The sequence below is a fragment of the Pelodiscus sinensis genome, chromosome 5 (assembly GCF_052426305.1).
Source record: "Pelodiscus sinensis isolate ZL-2025 chromosome 5, ASM5242630v1, whole genome shotgun sequence".
NCBI lineage: Eukaryota > Metazoa > Chordata > Testudines > Trionychidae > Pelodiscus > Pelodiscus sinensis.
This window is the reverse complement of record NC_143056.1, coordinates 60,309,851-60,333,272: the sequence shown is the minus strand read 5'-3', so window position 1 is coordinate 60,333,272 and position 23,422 is coordinate 60,309,851. Positions and strand designations below refer to the sequence as shown.

Here is a 23,422-nt window from a genome sequence, read left to right as displayed (position 1 = left end):
AAAATAGCGTTTTGCTATTTCGAAATAATGCGTCCACACTGAGTGGATTCTGAATCGCATTTAAGTCTGGCTGGAGCCAGTTTCAGCAGGGCAGCAGGTCAGGACTTACTGTGTGGGGCTGTGCTTAAAGGGACTCCCTCAGACAGCTAGTTCTCAGGTTTCCATGCTTGCTTGACTACCTCGATGAGGGACAGCAAAGCATTTTGTCTCTGCATGCTTTGGTTGCCCTCACTCGGGACACTACAGTACTCTGCAACATGGAGCCAGAGCTTTCAAAAAAAGGCATTCTCCCTCGTAAAACGAGGTTTTCCGCAGTCGAAAAAGCTGCTGCATTTTTTGATTTACTTTTTAAAGAATGCAGCAGCAATCTAGATGCAGGGGAAGTTTTTTTTAGAAAAAAGGCCACTTTTTTCGACAAAACCCTGTAGTCTAGACACACTCATAGAGATTAGACCAACAAATTTGTATCCAGTCTGAAAAAAGATGTTGTGGTTAGACAAATGTAATGGAATATCCAGTTCTTCATATCTTTGTTCTTTGGTTGCAAGCCTGCCTGGACTGGTGGTGGTCTAGTGTCAACTGGCAGCTGGCTGGTGACTATGTGAAATTAATTTAATCTCAGTCTTATTCTTAGTGGGCAGCTGTCCAAACTGAAAAACAAAACTCCCTATTATAATTGGTGTATTTGTTGGCAATCTCAGCAAATGAGTCCAAGACTGAATAGGTATCAGGATTTGAACTATTCTTGCATCCCTAATGGATCCAGGCGGATTGGGCTTGAGACATACTGGTGGAGCAGCATACTTGATACTTGCATTGTAGTTGCCCATGCCTTAACTTTTCAGTACACAGAGAGCATCCGTCTCCTCAGGTGACCATCTGGTGCCTTTTCCAGCTGAAATTTATTCTAACCAAACATGTCTGAAACACTTAAATAGCTCCCATCACTATTAACAAAATGAGTTAAAATAAAATAAAGCACTAAGCATAAAACAAATCTTTGTACAAGTTCATCATGACCCTCCAAAATATTTTAACACCCTGGTTTACAGGAATATTTATGTGCAAGCATATTCCAATGGAGTAGACAGTGGTGGAGGAATAGAAAGGAATAGATGAGTGTGAAGGAGCAAAGGAATGGATAAAAGAGGAGGTAGAGGGTGGTAGAGGATGCTCTACCAGGGTCCTAAGGAACAGGGTGTGGACTCTGCTGTTACACTCTGCTTGTGTTACCTGTACAATTATAGGAAATGCATATTACCATGGCAAGTAGGTATTACCAGTTAGCGAGTAGCTACAGACATAGGTGTGTGCACTACGGGTGGCGTGGCCCCATCTGCCGGCCAGGTGGAGAAGCGGAGCGCCACAGGGGAGGGGGAAGTGCGGTGATTCTCACCGCCGGGCTGCCTCTGTGCTTGAAAATGAAAATGAAATGATATGTTTTGACTCCAAACTAGAAGGTAATTTTAAAGAAACCAAATGTTATTATTTTTAAATTTCCCATTATTTAAACTCTGATTTTGGGGGATCCACTCATGTTTGAATGACTAGGGTTGTCAATACTGAACACTGCATTTTCACTGAAGCATCTTCATTGCTTTTTCTGGAATTATATTTGCTTTTATGTAAATATCAAATGAAATCAGACACATGGAAGTCGGAAAAAAATCTAATTTATATATAAAAATAATATATATTTTTCACAATTGCCTTATCAAAAAAGTCAAGACATCCTGTTCATCTCATTCGCCTCAAAAGGCAATAAATAGAAACATGTGCAAGTATAGTCACAGATTATGAAATTCTCTTCTCCTGTTGAATCTGTCCAGAAAAAAAGTAAACTAAAAGGTCATGTTGTAGGAAGGGAAAGTTTATGACGCACAACCATATGCAATCTACGGAGGTTATAACACTCTGGTTTTTTTAATTAGGATTGGTAATATATTTTAATCAGGTCCAGTAATACTTTGTTAATCATTTCCTGTTATCTTGTAAATGTCTTCATCTTGCACATGGATTTAAATTTTGTTGGCAATTGTTAAACCCCTTTGAAGGACTGAATGATGATTTTTACTCTAATCAAATGTTTAAGACATGCTGGCATGGTGGGCCTCTCATACACGGACTATGGTTGGATACGTAAGTTTTTCCTGTTACAGACTAACTCGGCTACGCCTTTGAAGTTATTGAAGATACATCCCTTCTCCAGACACCAAGCAAGTCCATTAAGGAAGTTGTATTCAGTTGGATTATTTCAACATTTCTGACTGTACTTGTAGAAAACTATTATAAGCTGATTGGAGTTTTAAGAGATCATCTGCTTGAAAAGTGCCTTGTTTTTGATTAAGGAAGCACTTGCAAGATTTGATATAGCAGCATTGACTACATTGGCAGTAGGCATTTCTTGAGGAAATCACTAATGGCTGAATTAATGGTAGCTTTTTTCAGCTATTTTTTAATCCAGAAGAAATGCCCTACATCTATACCATTATAGTTTATGTGCTGTATTGCAATAAGTTTTCCCTCCAATACACCTCATTTACAGCTGTCAGAGAAGTGCTAGGCACATGTTTAAAACAGTCAAACTTGATGTAGCATCTTCTGGTGAGATGATTTTTTTATTTAGTTGTAGTGATGAAGAATAACTATCAGAGGCAAATAGTACAGAAATATGACAGTGAACTTCAGCTGTAGTTTTAAAATTAGTTCATTTCCCTCCTTTTCCATATGCTTTTCGCAAATATTTGAGCAATTCAGCTGTGTTTACACAAAAGTTTGTGACAGATTTCCATAAAGTGAATTTCCATAAAGTGAATTTTACATTTATGCTTGCAAATGTTCAAGCTGGAAGTGTTTGTGTGCTCATCTAGAAACCAAGTAACTGGACTTATCTTGTCAGGGGTAACCAAGCCAGACCACTCAAAGGTCAAATATTGACTATGTATGGAGAATTGTTTGTGATCCATCTTTAGAGTAAGAAAAAAGGGTGGGGAGGAAATGTTCAAAATGATCTTAAATAATGAATCAATTCAAGAAAATTACAATAAGACAGCATACAATTCACAACAGCAATATGTGTCATTCATACAATAGATTATTCATTGTGGATTATTTATTTAGGTCTACTAATGGCAGTGCCCCCATTTCTTTCCTCCTGGGATTAAAATTGAGAATGAAAAAACATATATGCATTAAAATAACGTTGATACTTTTATCTCCCCCATGCCGCAATGCAGTGGTTCTTTTGGAAAGCAAAGAGCAGTATATTGCCCAAATATTTTATTTTATTTTGTTTTATTTTGTTTTTAGTTTTTAGTTTTTGTCTTTGTGTTTATTTTTTGTTTTTAGATTGTGTCCTTTGTTCATCCCAAAACAAAAATTGTAAAACCATTTCAAATGAATAGTGAGTTTTTTTTTATGTATTGGGGGTAAGACAGGGGTTTCTTTGAAACACAAGTAAAAGTGGCCAAGCTGAGCAGTTTTCTAAATCCTAAATCACCTAAGAACAGATCTAGCATCCACGGTAAATTTTTGGTTTTTCAAAAGTCTTTCTAATATACAATGTGCAGATTTCCTTTTATGAGTACATACTAGTCTTAACATGAAAATCACTTAATGCATCTGATGCAGTAATAACAATAGTTTCAGTGAGCTGGAATTTCCTGCATAGTGGACACAGCAATCTTGAAATGTTGATGGGTTTAGCAAACTGATAAACCAGTGGCTTTCTATAAGCACTTGTGAAAGGACCACTTCCATAAGAGAAACATATCTGGAAAACCACAATGTGATGTCAGATGCAATCATGGGCATAATAATGGAGCAGGAACTTCATAGCTTCAAATAAACTGTTTGAATTTGCAAAGCATTTTCCCAATGCAATTTGTATGTGGGTCCCCTCCCCCCCCATGTATAAAGTAACATTTTTTAATAATCCAAAGCTGGATTTAAACTTTAGGGGCAGGGTGTTGCAAAATTCATGTCTGGGTACAAGCTACTGTACATTGGGTGGTAGGAACATTGCCTGCTTTCCTGATGATTGCTCTTGATAACAATTTTGAGTAGGGCCATACAACTTCACTTAGCTGCACATAGGTTCAGAAATTAATGGCACTTCAGAAAGTGCCTCCAGAAGTGGTAAGATGGCAGATGGATTGTTCAGTGAAGTCCTCCTGCAACTGCTTTTTGAGCTACTGCATCTAGAGGACTGAGTCTATGTCCTCACTCACCCTAGTGGAAATTCCTGTAATCTCCTTTAGAATCCTTCAAATGCTCTTTGTTGCTTTCTTGTCTAGAGTACACCAGTGGCAGGAATAAATATCAGAGGCAAATAGTGCAGAAATACACTATAACATTTCAGCCTCAGACCCCTTTGTTTTGTTTCAAGCCTCGTTGAGCTCTAGAACCAGTTTAAAATGTTCAGCTGGAAAGTCCATTAGGATACTCCCCTGAGAAGTATCCTTTTGTGTTTCATGGTAGTTGCTGAGCTATTCAATGCAATCTTGCACCTTCAGCTTTTAAACCTTCTCCTGGAATGTGAGCATAGAATCATAGAACCATAGAGCTGGAAGAGTACTTAGAAGGTCATCAAGTCCAGCCCCCTGCTCTAGGCAGGACCAATCCCAACCCAGCCAGGGCTTTGTCAAGCCGAGACTTAAACACTGCTAGGGATAGAGTCTCCACTACTTCCCTAGGTAACCCATTCCAGTGCTTCACCACTCTCCTAGGGTATGTCTAGACTACATGCCTCTGTTATCAGAGGCATGTAGTTTAGGCTACTGGGCATAGGGAAACGAAGCTGCAATTTAAATAAATAATTGCGGCTTCATTTAAATTAAAATGGCTGCCGCACTCTGCCGACCAGCTGATGATCAGCTGTTTGTCGGCAGATCGGGGCAGTCTAGATGCGCCGTGGTTGACAAGGAAGCCTTTGTCGACCGGCGCAGGTATGCCTCGTGAAACCAGGTTTACCTTGTTCTGCTATCTGTCACTACTGAGAACAGCCTTTCTCCATCCTCTTTGGAACCTCCCTTCAGGAAGTTGAAGGCTGCTATCAAATCCCCCCTCACTCTTCACTTCTGCAGACTAAACAGACCCAACTCCCTCAGCCTCTCCTCATAGGTCATGTGCTCCAGCCCCCTAATCATGTTGGTTGCCCTCTGCTGCACCTCTCCAGTGCGTCCTCATCCTTTTTGTAGCTGGGGGGCCCAGAACTGGACACAATACTTCAGATGTGGCCTCACCAGAGCCGAATAGAAGGGAATAATCACTTCTCTGGATCTGCTGGAAATGCTCCTCTTAATGCAACCTAATATGCCATTAGCCTTCTTGGCTACAAGGGCACACTGTTGACTCATATCCAGCTTCTCATCCACTGTAACTCCTAGGTCCTTTTCTGCAGAACTACTACTTAGCTGGTTGGTCCCCAGCCTGTAACAATGCTTGGGATTCTTCCGTCCCAAGTGCAGGACTCTGCACTTGTCCTTGTTGAACCTTATCAGATTTCTTGTGGCCCAATCCTGCAATTTGTCTAAGTCACTCTGGACCCTATCTCTGCCCTCGAGTGTATCTACCTCTCCCCCTAGCTTAGTGTCATTGCAAACTTGCCGAGGGTGCAATCCATCCCCTCATCTAGGTCATTAATAAAAATATTGAACAAAACCGGTCCTAGAACCAATCTTTGGGGCACTCCACTAGAAACTGACCACCATCCTGACATCGAGCCATTGATCACTACCTGCTGGGCCCGGCCTTCTATCTATCCATTTTACTGTCCATTTATCCAATCCATATTCCCTTAACTTGTATGAGCTCTTTATGCCCTGGGACATTAGGGTGTCTCCCTGACATGGATCCTTCACTTGCATGAGAGATCATTGAATTAGTAGACCAGAGAGGCATCTAAGAATGGGATAAAAGTAAATGTATTTTACTCTGATTTTATGTTTTTCTCTTTTCTTGGTTGAGGCACTGCCCCTGCCAATCCAGTATTAGAGCCACAACTGCTGGGGGCCTATTCTGGAGAAAAGGCAACTTTAATCATAGCCAGATAGTCCCCTCACCTGGGGCTGTGAGACAATGCCTCTGGCCATCCTAACCAGTCTGCTTTGCTAGTCCATGTCCATTTTGGGGTGATAATGGTCACTTGTGGGTCTGCCTTGAAAGGAAGTTGTGATCACCTAATGCCACATCCCTAGAAGGACTTTTCTGCACTAGCTTTCAACATAGTGAAGTGAATCTGTCCCCTTCTGTTTTTTTCTAGTGAAAGGGAGGCCTTGAGTATGTGTTAGAGGAATTCCTTTGACTCAAAATAGGCTAGCAAAAGCAACCTCTCTTTTATTCATAAGAACACTACTGTATTTTCTGCCCATTTTTGATCTTGGCTCCATTTGGCATCCTATATTTCTAATGGATATTTCCCCTCCGCCCTTATGTCCCTTTTTCATAGTCACTCTTAAATAATTTCCCTTCATGCTGATTTTACTCAGGTAAACCATCCCATTTGCTTCACTAACATTATTTTTTAGCATAAGGTGAGCAGGATCATGTCCTTGGTGTATACATGAGGTGGGAATGAAGGTTCTAAATGTGGCCTCTAATTAGCAGAAAAATAAGTCCCCATTTTAAGTAAATGTCTGCATTCACAGTGTAAAAATCACCTGTAAACCACTAAAGAAAAGCAGTTTCCAGCATATGCATGGTTTGGTGTATATTACAGTGTAACAGGAAAAAAGGCACACTTCATAGTGGTCAGTTTATGAAACCAGACTTGGGAAAGCGCAGTAGCATAATACAAGTGTCTGCTCTTTATAATAACCCATTTCTATCTGAGAGTAACATTCATGGAGCTGGCATCTTAAAAAGCTACCTTAATGGTATTAGTTTACCAGAAATGGATTTTTTTATTCCATCATAGAAGAAACTGAATTATTTTTATGGCCAAACAGTGACACATTTTCAATAAGATGACGTAACACTAGCCTCTGCATTTAAAAGGAGAGGGCTATACAATCATACAGAATTCAAACAAGTTTAGAGGAAAAAACCAAAATGATGGTGCTCAAATCAGGAGACGCAGGATTACATTTTCAAAGATGTGGTTGCTCTGCTTGAAGATTTTTGCACCCCAAAACTCAGCTGATAGTTGCATCATTAGTTACTAGATTGCAACTGAAAATCAAGTAATGAGAGTTATGTACATTTGTGCCAGCAATCTGGGAGGCTGGGCTTGACTGAAAAAAACCCACAACCATGATACCAGCTAAAGACACTATGCAGAGGGCCTCCTTAAAACAAAAACCATATTGTTAAAATCAGTGAGTGCAGTGACTGAGCAGAAGAATCTTTGTTGTAAGTTGGGATTCATTTAGTATTAAAAGCAAGAGCAGCAACAGTCCTACTGAATGCTTCCTCCCTGTCCCCTCTGCAAAAGTTGTGGTAGCCCTGGAGAGTCGTGGCGTTCCCCAAATTCCTCTTGTGTGAGGGGAAAAAAGACAGAAAGCTCCTTCTGACATTGCCCTTCATTACACTTCTGGGTGACTAGGATTCAGAGGGCAGGCACAATCTGCCCTATAATGCACAGTAGTTGCTATAAAATTAAGACCACCCACCCACACATCCACCCAGAGAATTTCCAATTTAAATAATTCCTAAAATGTACTGCATCTTTAGGATGATACACTTTAAAAAAAATTCTTAGAAAATTATATCCATCCTGTAGGAATTTTGCAGACTGGTTTAGAAATAGCCCTATAAAAAGGCAATCATTTTCTATTAAATTCCATAGGTGGCTAGAGTAATTTGTATAGAACACTATTGCACTTTTTTAAAATCATGTTCATTTTCTTCCCTATTGAATTCTGCCAGACTTTTCCATAAGGACTATAGAGTACAGACCTTTGTCTTTCATTCCTATGTTGCATCATGTCCTGGGTAGCTGACTGATAGCAGAAAGCACTATGTCCCTTTGATGATCCCTGCTGAAGTGCTGTTGATGGCATCATGACAGATGGGACTTGAACAGTTCTAATTTTATCTTCATCTGCAGAAGGATTAGCAGTTAAACTCCCTTATTCCTTTGACATACTTCCCCATCAAAGGTCAAAAACAATTGTTTGATAAACAGAGACTATAATTTTATTTTTAGCCATGTTAGTCTGTATCTGCAAAAACAATGAGGAGTCCTGTGGCACCTGAAAGATTAACTGATTTATTTGGACATAAGCTCTCGTGGGCAAACACCCACTTCGTCAGATGCATTGGAGTGGAAATCACAGTCAGGATGGGTGCAATTTATTTGAGGCAAAAGTTGAATTAAGCTATGCAACTTCAGCTATGTCAATTGTGTAGCTAAAGTCGAAATAGCTTAATTAGGCTTCTGTTGCTGTCTACACATCAGGAAGTCAAAGAATGCTCTTCCTTCAACTTCCCTTACTCCTAGTGAAATGAGGGTTACAGGAGTTGGAGTAAGAAGTCCTCCAGCTTGATATTATTTTGAAATAATGGCTTACTGTGTAGGCACGCATTTTGTTATTTTGAATTAATGTCGGTTATTCCCAAATATCACTGCTGTGTAGATATACCCTCAGGCTACGTCTACACTGGCATGAATTTCCAAAAATGCTTTTAATGGAAAAGTTTTCCGTTATAAGCATTTTTGGAAAAGCCCGTCTAGATTGGCAGGATGCTTTTCCGCAGAAGCACTTTTTGCGGAAAAGCATCCGTGGCCAATCTAGATGCGGTTTTCTGCAAAAAAGCCCCGATCGCTGTTTTCATGATCGGGGCTTTTTTGCGGAAAACACTACCGTGCTGTCTACACTGGCCCTTTCGGGAAAAAGTCTTTCGGGAAAAAGACTTTTGCCCGAACGGGAGCAGCATAGTTTTTCCGGAAAAGCACTGATGATTTTACATTAGATCGTCAGTGCTTTTCCGGAAATTCAAGCGGCCAGTGTAGACAGCTGGCAAGTTTTCTCGGAAAATCAGATATTTTGTTTCCGAATATTTTATATTCCTTTTTATTTGCTTTTGAAATTGTAAACAGATTGCATCAAATAATAATATTGCTGTTACCAAACAGGGCATGTAAAGAGCACTATCAAGAGCACTAAAGAATAATGTCACCAGAGAAATAATTTGCTTGCAGAAGGAGCCCTGTTCACACTCATTCAGTGATGTCTGCATTAATATATGGTGGGCCAGCTACCTCCATACCATCATGAAGAGAGGATGGGAATCAGTGGGTTGGGAAGGAGACAGAATGGGAGGTAGTGTAAATCATTGTCCCACTTGCTGATGTTTAGCAGCTAATCTTTAAAAAAGTAACTTGTGCCTGGAGGTAATTTTTCTGTGACCACCTCTGCCTCCAAGACCCAGGAAAGCCTGGTAGCATGGCTCCAATGGAGCTGGGTTGCCCAGAGTAGGTGGTGAGATTAGAAGGCTGGCAATATATATTTAGAACTGAAATGTCTATCTTAGTGCATACTTTTACAGAATTTAACTTAGTAGTTCTCAATCTTTTTCTAGTGATGCCCTCCTTAAAATGGATCAGTAAGTGGGCACCTCTTTCTTTTCTTTTCTTTTCTTTTCTTTTCTTTTCTTTTCTTTTCTTTTCTTTTCTTTTCTTTTCTTTTCTTTTCTTTTCTTTTCTTTTCTTTTCTTTTCTTTTCTTTTCTTTTCTTTCGTTGTACATTCTGGTAGGAAGTGGAGGGTGGCATTACATGTAGCTAGATGAATGCCATGCGATCAAGAGAAAGATGTTTAGATTTTTGGTTGATGCTGAGTCTCTAGAACTGTATGTATCAGCTGCCCTTGTAACAAGATGCTTTGCGGGCCTGTGGGAGCAACAGCTAAGACTGGGAGCCTTCAAGGAGCGATCTGCTGCTTTACCCATAACTACAGGAACACTTTTGCATTGAGGAGAGTCATCAACTCTGGTAGTTAATGTAATTTTGTGCATGTCTCTGGTGCTTCTCTGATAACCCATAATCCCCTGGGAAACAATGACTCAGCTACATGATCTTAGCCACTCACATTCATGTGATGCAGTATTTAGATGAATTCTGCCCCAGATAAACAGCAGACATAATTATTAATTAGCATTAGCTAGATATGTTCATGGGAAGAAAGTCTAATACATTCCAAATGAGTGCATCTCAGTTCAGTGGAATGTCCTTTGAAATAGGGGTCAGTATTAAAACTTGGTTTGTTTTCATTCTTTAGGATTTCAAAACTCTCTTTAAGTGTTTTTCCTGATGCACCCTAATGGTGTAACTTCTTGCATGCAACCATAAGCAGTGGCACCTTGCAAATATATAAAATGTCTGTAGTATTTCAAATACAGTAATAGGAATACAGCTGGTCATTTTACATCTTCACAACTTTTTGAGGAAGAAAAAAATATTAAGACGGGCCTATTGTGATTAATTTTTGTATAAAGTTAATAAAGAAACAATACAAATACAAAATATTAAATGACTTGCAGAGTGTATATGCCACTAAATACCACACATTTCTCAGAATATTCAATAAAAATATGCAATTACTCACAGGAAGAGGATGCCATTGATGGCTAAGCTGTTTGTGCTGTCCTGAGAACAAACTGTTGATACATAATGTACCCCACAAGGTACTTTTAAATCCTCAAATTCTTTCTTATGTTCTAAAATAGTCTCTGGGCTGAGGTTCAAACCTGTTGCAAAGGAATGAGAGAATGGCAGTGAGGCAGAAGTCTGTGATTTTGGTTAACTAGATTGTCCCTGTGGCCACAAGCAACTTGATATTCACCCTAAACTAAAATAATCACTCTTCTAGATAATCTCAGATGGTTTACATATAGGTCTTATGCACCAGGGCTTTTAAAATTTAAATCAATTTCCAGGCTAGAAAGAATATAGATAGAAACAAAGAGCAAGTTTGCTATTTTACAATTGGGTATTGTTGTATGTTATAGCCAGTGGGCATGTTTCTAACTTAGTGGCAGAAGCAGATATTTCACAATATGTCAGAAGGGTAGAAATGCTATCAGGGCAAAGCATTCTCAGGAGATAAGAACCCTCTCTCTGAATTTAATGGAAAAAGTCTTGTATCATTCCGTAATGATCACCTTCTCCAGCTGATGGAGGAATAATATAAACAGGTTTGTGAAACAGTGGTGTTAACCATCCCAGCTCATGGATAAAACTGTAAGGTGATCCTTCAGCTGCAGTGAATGGACAGGAAAAGGGTAAATTGGTAGAGGCCTGAAAACCAATGTGTCTGATCAGTATATAGGCATATAAATTTCTTCTTCAAAATGAGTTTACATACCTGTTATACCCTAGTCTGTGGCTCAGGTCTTTCAGTGAGATCCTACTTCTTACAGACAGTATAGGTAAAGTGTAAATGTTTGCAAGAAAAAGTTAAGTATTGACTAACAATCTATTTGTGTGTATGATCTATTGTTTAGCTGCACGTAAATGTAAATGTTTTGCTTGTTTAAAATTATTTGGCCAAATTGTGCTCTCAGAGCTTCAGGCCATTTGGATTTCTGGATAGTCTTCAAGGGTATGTCTACACTATCCCACTAGTTCGAACTAGTGGGGGTAATGTAGTCATCTGCAGTTGCAAATGAAGCCCGGGATTTCAATTTCCCGGGCTTCATTTGCATGAAGCCGGTCGGCGCCATTTTTAAATGCCGGCTAGTTCGAACCCCGTGCCGCGCGGCTACACGCGGCACGGAGTAGCTAGTTCGGATTAGGCTTCCTAACTAGCTACTCCATGCCGCGTATAGCCGCGTGGCACGGGGTTCGAACTAGCCGGCATTTAAAAATGGCGCCGGCCGGCTTCATGCAAATGAAGCCCGGGAAATTCAAATCCCGGGCTTCATTTGCAACTGCGGATGACTACATTATCCCCGCTAGTTCGAACTAGCGGGGTAGTATAGACATACCCCAAGGCATTCCTTTTACCCTTTAAAGCCCAAACTGGTTTTGAATCTGGAAACCTGAGAAACTGCCTCTCTCCCCTTACTGAGATTCCATACTTGTAAAGTATGCGCTGAAGACTCCTTTAAACAGAGCAAGATGCTGCTCACAGGGCATTGTCTATTAAGATCCTGGATTGCAGAATCTGCTTCCCCACTGATCTCCCAAAACCCAGATGTATTAACCTCCCACATACTCAGTAAAACCATTTTCTCTCCTAAGCACCCGAGGATAAGACATTCCAAAAGACTGTGGTGTTTGGCTTGGAAGTCTTTCTCACTGAGTTCCTTACTTGCAGAGAGATAAGAAGCCTCTGTTACTTTGAAAATTAGCAGAGCAGGTACCAACTCATGTTAAGGTCCTCATATCTCAGATGAACATGATCAAATACATGTCTGGAATCAGTATGGCTCATCTGTGGATTGGTATTATTAAAATAGAGTAGTAAAAATGTGTCTAGTGTTTATAAGTGAGATGAATGTGTGCAGTGACTCTCAATCATTCAATCAAGTGTAACATTTGTATCCCATATTGTAAGGTAATATTTGAATAGCTGTATTGTGTAAATCACCACACAGGAGAGACATTAATTAGTGTAAAGGGTTTCAATAGAAAGGGTTGATCTTCAATAGTGTAAAGGTTTGATCTACTCCTTTCCCAAAAGAAAAGGTCCTTTGATACCAGACAAGCTACACAGCAGGGCTTAACTCAAAATAAGCTACGCAAATTGAGCTACCTCAATTGAGTAGCTTATTTCGAAATTGGGAGCATCTACACAGCACTTATTTTGAAATAGAGCTGTTTTTCTCTGATTTCTCTTACTCCTTGTACAATGAAGGTTTCAGGAGTCGGAGTAACAAGTCTTCCAGGTTGACAGTATTTCAACATTATTTTGAAATAACTGCCAGCTCTGTGGACGTGGACTAAGTTATTTTGAAATAATGCTAGTTACTTCGAAATAATGTTGCTGTGTAGATGTACCCAAAGATATATAGCACATGATTATAGACACTTCTATTACCCTTTCAAAATTAATTGTAACTCATTTGTTTATCTGTGCTTACCTGCTTTAGCCTCGTAAAATAACTCATTTCTTTTTTCTATTTAATCAGTCTTTATATAGTTTCTTATAGAATTCCTTGCAAGCATTGTCTTAGGTGTGAGATCGAAGGTGCAATTTACTGGGAGTAACCTGAATATTATTGTGTTAACCTTGGTGAAAGGATCATCTGTCACAAAAGTATGCTATGCTTGGTGATGAGATAGATCAGAGTACTCAAGGGGACTGTCTGTGATTTCATGTTAAGGCTGTTGTAGTGCCTGAAAAGTTTATGGTTGATAATTATCATGTTTATGGTTGATTGGTGAAATTCTTGTATGGAACTCACAACTAATGGGGTTTGTGCCTCACTTCCTAACAGTCTCCCTCTGGTTGTTACTCATTCTCTTGAGCCACAGTTGTTATTTGATATTTATAGTAATTGTGTTTGGGTGAATGTAACAAGTGTAGCACAGGCACTAGTGCATGGGATGGACACCTAAAAATTGATTAACCTCTTTATGCACTGAAATATTTAATGGGTCCCAGCATTCTTCAATCTGCAACTCAGTAACACCAAGCAAATCAATAGAATTGCAACAGATTTACATTGATGTCTCTCAGAGCAAAATTTGGCCCTTGTGTCACTTCATAGCTACTGCATTGTTTCCAAAGAATTGTGCTCATAATTGTTTCAAGAACAAACAGACTTAATATAATGCAACATGTTGTGATACTGAATGACACAATGCTGAGAAGTTTGATTAAAAGACATGAGGAATTTAAACTCTACCCCTGTGTCTGACCTAAACTGATTCACTTGTAATGTTCCCTAGAACACACAATGTTTGCTGTATTATTCTCCTCAGTTAAAAATTCCATACTTTTGATGCAGCCAAATCCACTATAACTTGAAATACAACTTGCCTTTTATTGTAATGTATTACTCAAACTCTGAGTTGCTGCAATGCTTTGAAACATCTGGTTTTGTCACATCATACTCATCAACGAACAACAACCATAAGTTGAGAATGGTTCACATTAATGGAGTGTGATATGAAAGGGCCATAAAATCACAGTAAGAATCCATTATGCTTAGAAAGCTTGTTTCTGGGCCCAAGGTCTTGTCATAAGAATAATTCATGTTGTGCCATTTTCTGCTCTCATATTTGACTTTGAGTAAAGGTTGACTTAGCCTTAGATATTTTGCATGACTAAAGATGTAGGAGTGAAAGAATTCCTTGGCAGGGGCGCCATTTCAAATTTTGGTGGTGGGGGGATAATCTGTGCATGCCGTGATGGGGGGGAAGGGAGTCAAAGCTGGGGGAGAGGGTGGACTGAGGACAGAGACTTCAGCAGTGTTACTGACATGATCAGTACAAGCCAAGCACCAAATGGGAAGATGGGGGGAACAAACCCCATCCGCCCTCTTCCTCAGACACATCATCTCTATCCAGGAGCTACCAAGGCACTGGAAAACTCTAATTTTTTTGGCCCACAACTTAGTAGTTAGCTGACAGGAGCACTGTATTTAATTCCTATATAAAATAAAGAAAATTAAATGAATATTAGATCCACTCAGCTCTAACACTAACATATTCTGACATCTTGTGACAAGTCACTTAAGGAACACTGGTTAGTCTTAAAAAAATAATGTATATTCCTACTTTGTTACTCACTCTGTGGAGAGAGACAGACACCATCAGGACTCTTAGTCTCTATCTCAGCTCTGGAAGGGAATGGGGTCTAATGGGTTACAGCAAGGGGGCAGATACATTTCAGCTCTATATAAAAAAATCAGAATGGCCATACTGGGTCAAACCAAGGGTCCTTCTATTCCAGTATCCTGTCTTCCAACAGTGGCCAATGCCAGGTGCTTCAGAAAGAATAAACAGAACAGGCAATCCTCATGATCCATCTCCTGTCACCCATTCCCAGCTTCTGACAAACAGAAGTTAGGGACACCATTCTGGCTAGTAGCCACTGATGGATCTATCCTCCTTGAACTGATTTTTTTCTTATTGGAACCCCACTATGGTTTGGGCTTTTTCACTATCTCCTGGCAAAGAGTTCCACAAATTGACTATGTTGCATTTAAGAACTGCCTCTGGAATCAGGGCATGCAGCTTTCAGCAGACCTCAAGCATGAAATCCAAGTATTCAAAGTTGAGAGGGGGATCACTGCCCCCTGAACCCTCCAGAAATGGTACCCTTGATCCTTGGGCAAAACAGGGGCCAGCAAAAAGCCTGACTCTCCCTTACATCTTCTGTAAGATTGATTGAACCATATGTAGTTCAGGAACTTTTAATCAGCCCTTTGAACAATAGTGAATTTTGGTGCTAATACATATTTCAGCAGAGATTGTTCATCTCCACATATGGTAGGTTTTCAAGTCTGTTCGTTTTCTAAATAAAAATATTTAAAATTACACCAAATTAGTAATTACTAATAGTAAAATAATTTGTCTATTTCACAAATAGTATTGTGAAAAAGATGTTTCAGTTACTGGATTATGTATGTTGTATGGGTTCTTTTTGTGTTATGAAATGTATTATTTCTGTCATATTTAAAAATGACAGAATTCATATTTTTATTTAAAAATTTATTTTAAGTAACATAAGAATAATCAGTTAATTATAGATTAATCATGAATATTTGAAAGTCTAGTGCAACCCCACTCCTTGGATAACCCCACTCCTTCCTAGGGAAAAGGAGGTGGGAGAGGGGAGGGGGAAACCTGGTAGGAGGGAGCTGGAAGGAGGAAGCAAGGGGAAGAAGGAGGAGGGGAAGCTAAGGCTCAGGGTTGAGGATCTCACTGGACTAACTTGATTTTCATGCCAACCTGTTTCTTGGTGCTCATGTGGCCTTTGGTGGCCAGGCTGGCAGCTATCCTGCTATTGACGGTCGCATTCCTCTGTCTAGTGCAGAGATCATGGACGTTGGGGGCATCCTCCCCAAACCTGAATAAGGTCCGTGATCTCCATCCTGGACCAGGAAGGCGCCAGCCTTCTCTGGGCCATAGCAGGCTCTTGGGAGCTGGCAGACTGCTCCTGGGGAGCGGTGGAGGGCTGGCTGCCAGTGGCTTGCTGGCTCATGTTATTGGGCCACTGAGTCAGGGGCAGTGACTGCTGGCTCTGGCCTGGCAGGCTTGGAGCTGGCACAGGCACTGGGGCAAGAGTCAACCCCTTTAAGGGCTCCGGGGAGGCGGAAGGGAGAGGAGTGTTCTTGGTTGAGGCTGGAGTGGCCACCATGGCACCCTGGGAAGGCTGGAAGTCCGTGATCCTATTTCGAAATAAGTGTCTACACAGCACTTATTTCACAATAGCTATTTCAAATTTGGCATTATTCCTTGTGGAATGAGGTTTACCAAATTTGAAAAGCGCTCCGTTATTTCAAATTAATTTTGAAATAGTGGTTTGGCTGTGTAGACGCTAGAAAAGTTATTTTGAAATAACTTTGCTATGTAGACATACCCTGCATTCTGCTTCTGATAATGATGGGGTGGTGGTGAAATGAGGCAAAGTGTCATTTATATTTCACCACTGTGCTAAATGGCATGTTGGTATCCACTAGGAATCAAGTTGTGATGGCATCAATGCAGTTTAGTACAGTTACAGATTAAGTATTTTCCAAGTAGCATTTCTTTCACTGCAAATAGTTTCAATGTCATTTTATATTTGTGGCAAAAGAATTGCATCCAACGTATGGCACTTTCTGAGTCTGAGTACATTTTAATGCTTGGGAAAGAAGAAGAACATGGAGTCTTATAGATGTTTTTGCTACACCCTCTCTCACAGCACACCTCCTTATTGATCTGTAAGGGTATGTCTACACTACAGTGCTAATTCGAACGAACTTAGTTCGAATTAGTTAATTCGAACTAAGCTAATTCGAACTAACGCATCCAGACTAAAAAACTAGTTCGAATTAGCATTTTGCTAATTCGAACTAGCTTGTCTACACAGAGTGGACCCTGAACCGGGGTTAAGGATGGCCGGAAGCAGTGCCGGCAGGGCATCAGATGAGGACTTAGAGCGTGGAGCTGCTGTCTCAGGCTAGCCGAGGGCTGTGCTTAAAGGGACCCGACCCCCACCCCAGACAGACAGTTCTCAGGGGTGCCCCGCTTGCAAAGCAGTCCTGGCTTGGATTGCCCGGAGTACCCACACTGGGCACATCACAGCACTCGGCCATCAGACCGGCTGCACTTGCTGCAGGCTGCCATCTGGGGAGAGGGAGCAATCGGGGGGCTGCAGGAGAGGTTCCACCCCCAGAAGCCCGCAGAGCCACCCCAGTCCTCCCCATCGGGGTACCCCATTCCTCCCTCACCTCCTTCCACTTACCCCTCCCTAGCCCCCCTTCCTGATGTACAAAATAAAGGACACGTGTGTTCAAAAATAGAATCTCTCTTTATTGAACAAAACTGGGGGAGACTGGGAAAAGGAAGTGGGAGAGGGGAAGAGAGGGTGGGAGAGGGGAGGGCAACTATAATGATGAGGGGTTTGGAACAGGTCCCATATGAATAGAGGTTAAAGAGACTAGGACTTTTCAGCTTAGAAAAGAGGAGATGGAGGGGGGATATGATAGAGATCTATAAAAGCATGAGTAGGGTGGAGAGGGTGCATCTAGAAAAGTTCTTCATTAGTTCCCATAATAGAAGGACTAGAGGACACCAAAGGAAAGAAATGGGTAGCAGGCTTCAAACTAGTAACAGAAAGTTGTTCTTCACAAAGAGTCAACCTGTGGAACTCCTTGCTGCAGGAGGTGGTGAAGGCTGGAACTAGAACAGAGTTTAAAGAGAAGTGAGATAAAGTGATGGAGGTTGGGTCCATGGAGTGGTATAAGCCAGGGAGTAGGAGTGGTGTCCCTGCCCAAGATTTGTGGAAGGCTGGAGAGGGATGGCACGAGACAAATGGCTTGGTCACTGTCATCGGTCCATCCCCTCCAGGGTGCCTAGGGTTGGCTGCTGTCCGCAGACAGGCTACTGGGTTAGATGGACCTTTGGTCTGACCTAGTACGGCCATTGTAAGCTCAGGGCTCAGGGTTGGGGGTCTCAGTGGACCACCTTGATTTTCATGCACACCTGCTCCTGGGTGGCCAGGCTGGCAGCTCTCCTGCCCTAGACGGCCACTTTCCTGTGCCTAGTGCGGAGGTCGGGGACGAGGTCCACGATGTCCGCACTAGACCAGGTGGGTGCCCGCCTCTTGCGGTCCCGGGCAAGCTCCTGGGAGCCGCCATCCTGGTCCCAGGAAGAGGGGGAGGGCTGGGGGGCATCGGGTGGCTGGCTCGAGCCATGCCAGGTGCAGGGTCTGCTGGCTGGGTGCCGGCAGGCTTGCACCTGGCACGAGCACCGTAGCCAGCCCGTGCCCCTTTAAGGAGTCCGGGTCCGGGAGGGGGGCAATAGAGTTTCCCTGGTGGTGCCCAGAGTGGCCACCAGGGAAAGCTGGGGAGGGCTAGCCTCCCACTAGTTCAAAGTAAGGGGCTACACACCCCTTAATTCGAACTAGTAAGTTTCAACTAGGCTTAGTCCTCGTGGAATGAGGTTTACCTAGTTCGAACTAAGCGCTCTGCTAGTTCGAATTAAGTTCGAACTAGCGGAGCGCTTGTGTAGCGCCTGTCAAAGTTAATTCGAACTAACGTCTGTTAGTTCGAATTAATTTTGTAGTGTAGACATACCCTAAGATACCTGATCTGGAGATCAGTGGTCTTCTGATCTGAGCTAGATATTTGCCAAACTGCATGGTGGCTTTCTGACTAGGACATAGAATGCACTGGAAACTAATCTGAGCTCACGAAACTGAGCTCACTTCTGTAATTGAACTTGCTATTTTAAACCGTTTCATCAAGAGAAATTGCATTAAGACATTGCAGCTATCTCCTTGCTCTGGCTCTGAGCTATAGATCAGAGACTGCAGGGAATTCTTTGTTCAGAACAGGCAAACAGATTTGCTCAGCTTTCTCCTGTATATGGATGAACCTCAGCCAGACCATTGAAGCATACTTTTGGCCATTCTGGAAAGGTCCCTGACAAGAAAGTCCAAAGGAATGAAGGGCATTTAAATAAATTAGTATCTGTGCTCTCTCATGGCAGGTCTAACTATCTGCGGCCAAAAACCAGCTACATCCCATTTACCAAGATTCTACTTTAATAAGTTAATACAGTGCTGAGCTGGATTTATTCAAATACTGTACTAATGTAGGATGAACACCTGATGAAAGACTCTTGGCAAGAAATCTAAAATAACTTTTCTTATACATGTAATTTTAGGACCGTCTGCCATTATTTCTATCAGTTTTAGGAAGATAGTATAAGGCAGAGTAATCAGCAGGTGGACTGTGGGCCAAATTCAGGCTGCCAGATACTATTGGACTGATCTCAAAATCTTTTTATTTACTTATTATTATTGTTTATTATTTTATCTGACATATGGACCCTGAGTACATCTTGACAAAATAATTGATTACCCCTGTTGTAAGGGCCCATAGGACTAGAATTTTGGTGAACAGAGCTTGGGAAAACTGACAGTCCCAGTCACCACCAGCAACTCACACAGTGTTCTCTCGAAGCAGCACTGTGGAGAGTAGGAGCTTCAGCAAGTACCACCCAAAGGTTCCAGATTAACAGCATCCTGTGGCCTTCTTCGTGGTCCATGACTATTGTGATGGGTTGGGTCACAGAGATTCCCAGGAGATGGTTACCTAATGGGCTGATCATACCACTGAGTGGGCCTACCTGCCCTCTGGTGTACTCCACCAACCTGACCTGCTGAGCCAAAAGCTCTGGTCTCCCCAACAAGGTACAAATTTGAGATAACAGCCTATAGTAGTGTGACACAGACACTGAGATCAGCTTAGCTCAGGTAGGGCTGAAGCATGATCAGCACCCTATGCATAGCTCCAATGGGATCAAACCCCCAGGTAAATCCATCTTACTCTTTATAAAAATTTTACACAGAGAAATCTCATAAAGTCTGCTCTCTATCAATGAGAGCTATGCACATTGGTTGCTCCCCCTAGTAACAATTATTTATACTGGGTTCGAAAATAAACAAAAGTGATTTTATTAAGTACAAAAAGTAGGATTTAAGTGGTTCCAAGTGATATCAGATAGCTCAGTTATTTGTAGGACCAACCATAGTTTAGGCTTACAAGAAAACCAAGACTATTTACAAATCATTGGCTTGATTACAGGGCCATTAAGTTCTTTAAGTACCACTAATAGTTCTCACCATAAGACCTATATTAATAAACTAGTTTCCACTTCATATTTCTAAATTCACATACAAGAACGATACATGCACACAAATAGAACATACACATTCAGGGGGATCACAGGCTCTTGAAAGGTAGATTACGGGCCCTACTTTTCTTAAAGCATATTCGACTTAGTCATATTCATATTCAAAACCACATTTTAATAAAAAAAATATGGAGGCACAACATTGCACTCACCATTTAATATCAGAGAGCCCTCAGGAAGTTATCTAGGCAGATATCTAGATTTTTGGCTTGCTATGACTCCAGACCTCACTTTCTGATCTTTATTCTCTAATCCTAGCCTGATTCTGATCCTGATCTTAGCTCCTGATTCCATCTTTCACTCTGATCTTTAGCCTCTGACTCCAGCCTTTCTGATCTTTATTCTCTAATCCTAGCCTGATTCTCATCCTGATTCCGGCCTCCTAATTCCAGTCTGCGAATTACTCCTGGTTTCTGATCCTAGCTTGACTTTTGCTTATTGATTCCAGCTCTAGTGCTTAAGCTGACCCTGCTTCCTAACTCCTACCTTGCAGCCATTCTTGGCTTGTGGAGACCAGTCCAGCTGTGACTGCTAGGCAAGACAGCCCAAGATTTGGTCCCTTAGTGAGAGAACGTGTTTGCTCATGCAGTAAAGTGGTTGAACACTCAGCTGAAAGAATCTGCATTTATAATTTTAGGAGTTTATCTGCTAGACACTGTACTGTTGATCCAGTTGGCTTCTGGGAGTTTTGCCTGCTTTATGTGCAGAATTCTGATGTGCTGTCTGATGTTCCAAGAGGCACTTCTAGCACTCCATATTGTGATCATGGAGTAACTTTGGGTAAATCTACACAGCAAAGTTATTTTGAAATAACAACCCTTATTTCAAAATCACTTTCCTAGCGTCTACACAGCCAGACAGCTATTTTGAAATAAATTAAAAATAGCAGAGCACTTATTTGGAATTTAGTAAACCTCATTCTATGAGGAATAACGCCAAATGCAAAATAGCTATTTTGAAATAAGCGCTGTGTAGACACTTAATTCAAAATAGGGGGCCTCCAGCCCTTCCCTGGGAGCCCTGGTGGCCACTCTGGGCACAACCAGGAAAGCTTACTCTCCTCTCCCCCAGCCCTGGGCTGTGTCCAGACTCAGGGGTTTTTTCGAAAAAAGTAGCCTTTTTTCGAAAAAACTTCCCCTGCGTCCAGACTCAAGCCGCGTTCTTTCGAAATTAATTTGAAAGAACGCGGCTTTTCTTTCGATGGCGGTAAACCTCATTTCACGAGGAAGAACGCCTTCTTTCGAAAGTTCCTCTTTCGAAAGAAGGCGTTCTTCTATGTAAATAGGGCTTCTTCAAAAGAGAGCATCCAGACTCACTGGATGCTTTTTTCGAAAAAGCAAGCCGCTTTTTCGAAATTTCGCCGTGCAGTCTAGACGCTCTCTTTCGAAAGAGCCTCTTTCGAAAGAAGCCTGCAGTCTAGACATAGCCCTGGAGACATTAAAGGGGTAGACCCTGGCCACAGTCCCTGTGCCAGCTCCAAGCCTGCCAGCCCAGAGCCAGCAGTCACTTCCACGACCCAGTGGCCCGAGAACATGAGTCAGCAAGCCACTGGCAGCCAGCCTTCCACTGCTCCCCAGGAGCAGTCTGCCAGCTCCCAGGAGCCTGCCAGGGCCCAGAGAAGGTGGGCACCTTCCTGGTCCAGGGTGGAGATTATGGACCTTATTCAGGTTATGGGGGGATGCCCCCAACATCCTTGATCTCCACATTAGATGGAGGAACATGGCCGTCTATGGCAGGATAGCTGCCAGCCTAGTCATCAAAGGCCACATGCAAACCCAGGAGCAGGTTGGCATGACAATCAAGTTGGTCTGGCGAGACCCCCAACCCTGAGGCTTAGCTTCTCCTCTCCGTGCTTCCCCATGCTTTCCCCTTGAAGCTCCCTCCTCCCAGGTTTCCCCCTCTCCTCTCCCACTTCCTTTCCCCAGTCTCACCAGAGTTTCATTACTCCCCTCAGTTTTGTTAAATAAAGAGAGTTTGTGTTTATGGAAAAACGTGTATTTTATTTGACATCAGGAAGGGGGTTGGGGGGGGGCAGTAAGTGGAATGATGTGAGGGAGGAATGAGGTAGAAGCTGTCTCGCAGGGACTCCTGGATACTGACAGCCCCCTAATGGACCTCCTGGATGGCAGCCTGCAGAAAGTGCAGCCAGGCTCGCAGCAATGCATCCAAGAGTGCCCAGGGGCAGCTCCAGCTCCATGTTGCAGAGTGTTGTAGTGTCCTGATTGAGGGCAACCAGACCACGCAGAGACAAAATGCTTTGCTGTCCCTCATCGAGATAGGCAAGCAAGCAGGGGAACTTGAGAACCGCCTGTCTAGAATGGCGGGGTGGGGGGGTCCTTTAAGCACAGGCCTCAGATAGCCTCAGGCAGCAGCCACACAAAGTAACTCCTGACCTGATGCCCTGCCGGATCTGGTTCCGGCTGGCCTTAAATGTGATTCAGCGTCCACTCAGTGTGGACATGCTATTTCAAAATAGCAAAACACTATTTCAAAATGCATTTTGTGTGTAGATGTGTTATTTTGAAATACGTTATTTCAAAATAACTATTTCGAAATAGCTTATTTTGAAATAACGCTGTAGGGTAGACATACCCATTCATAACAAGAATAAGGTTTACTTATTTAATATAATTTTAGATTCCAAGGCCTTTAGGGACCATTGTGATTTCTTCTATAGTGCAGGCCATAGAACTTACACATAATAATTCCTACACCACATCTTTTAGAACATCTAATCTCGATTTTAAAAAATGTCAGTGTTGGAGAATCCATCATAACTCTTAATATTTCCTCTCATTGTTAAAAATGCTGATTTCCAGTATGAGTTTGTCTAGCTTTGATTTCCAGACATTGAATACCGTAATATCTTTTGCTGCTAGTCTGAAGAGTCCACTATGAAATATTTGTCCGCCCTGTAGGTACTCAGAGTGTAATCAAGTCATTCCTTACCCTTACAAGTTACATAGGTTGGACTCCTTCAGTCTATCACTATAAGACATGTTTTCTAAATCTTTAGTTATTCTCATGTCTCTTTTCTGAATCCACTTCAATTTATCACCGTCTTTCTTGAACAATGGACACCAGATCTGAACACAATATCCCAGCAGCACTCACCCCAGGGCCAA

At 41.9% G+C, this 23,422-nt stretch overlaps 1 long non-coding RNA gene across 1 annotated transcript in view; it reads left to right on the top strand.

The window, feature by feature from the left end:
- LOC106732083 (uncharacterized) overlaps positions 1-23,422 on the top strand; it is a 469,210-nt gene that overhangs the window by 137,823 nt on the left and 307,965 nt on the right. The window lies entirely within an intron of this gene.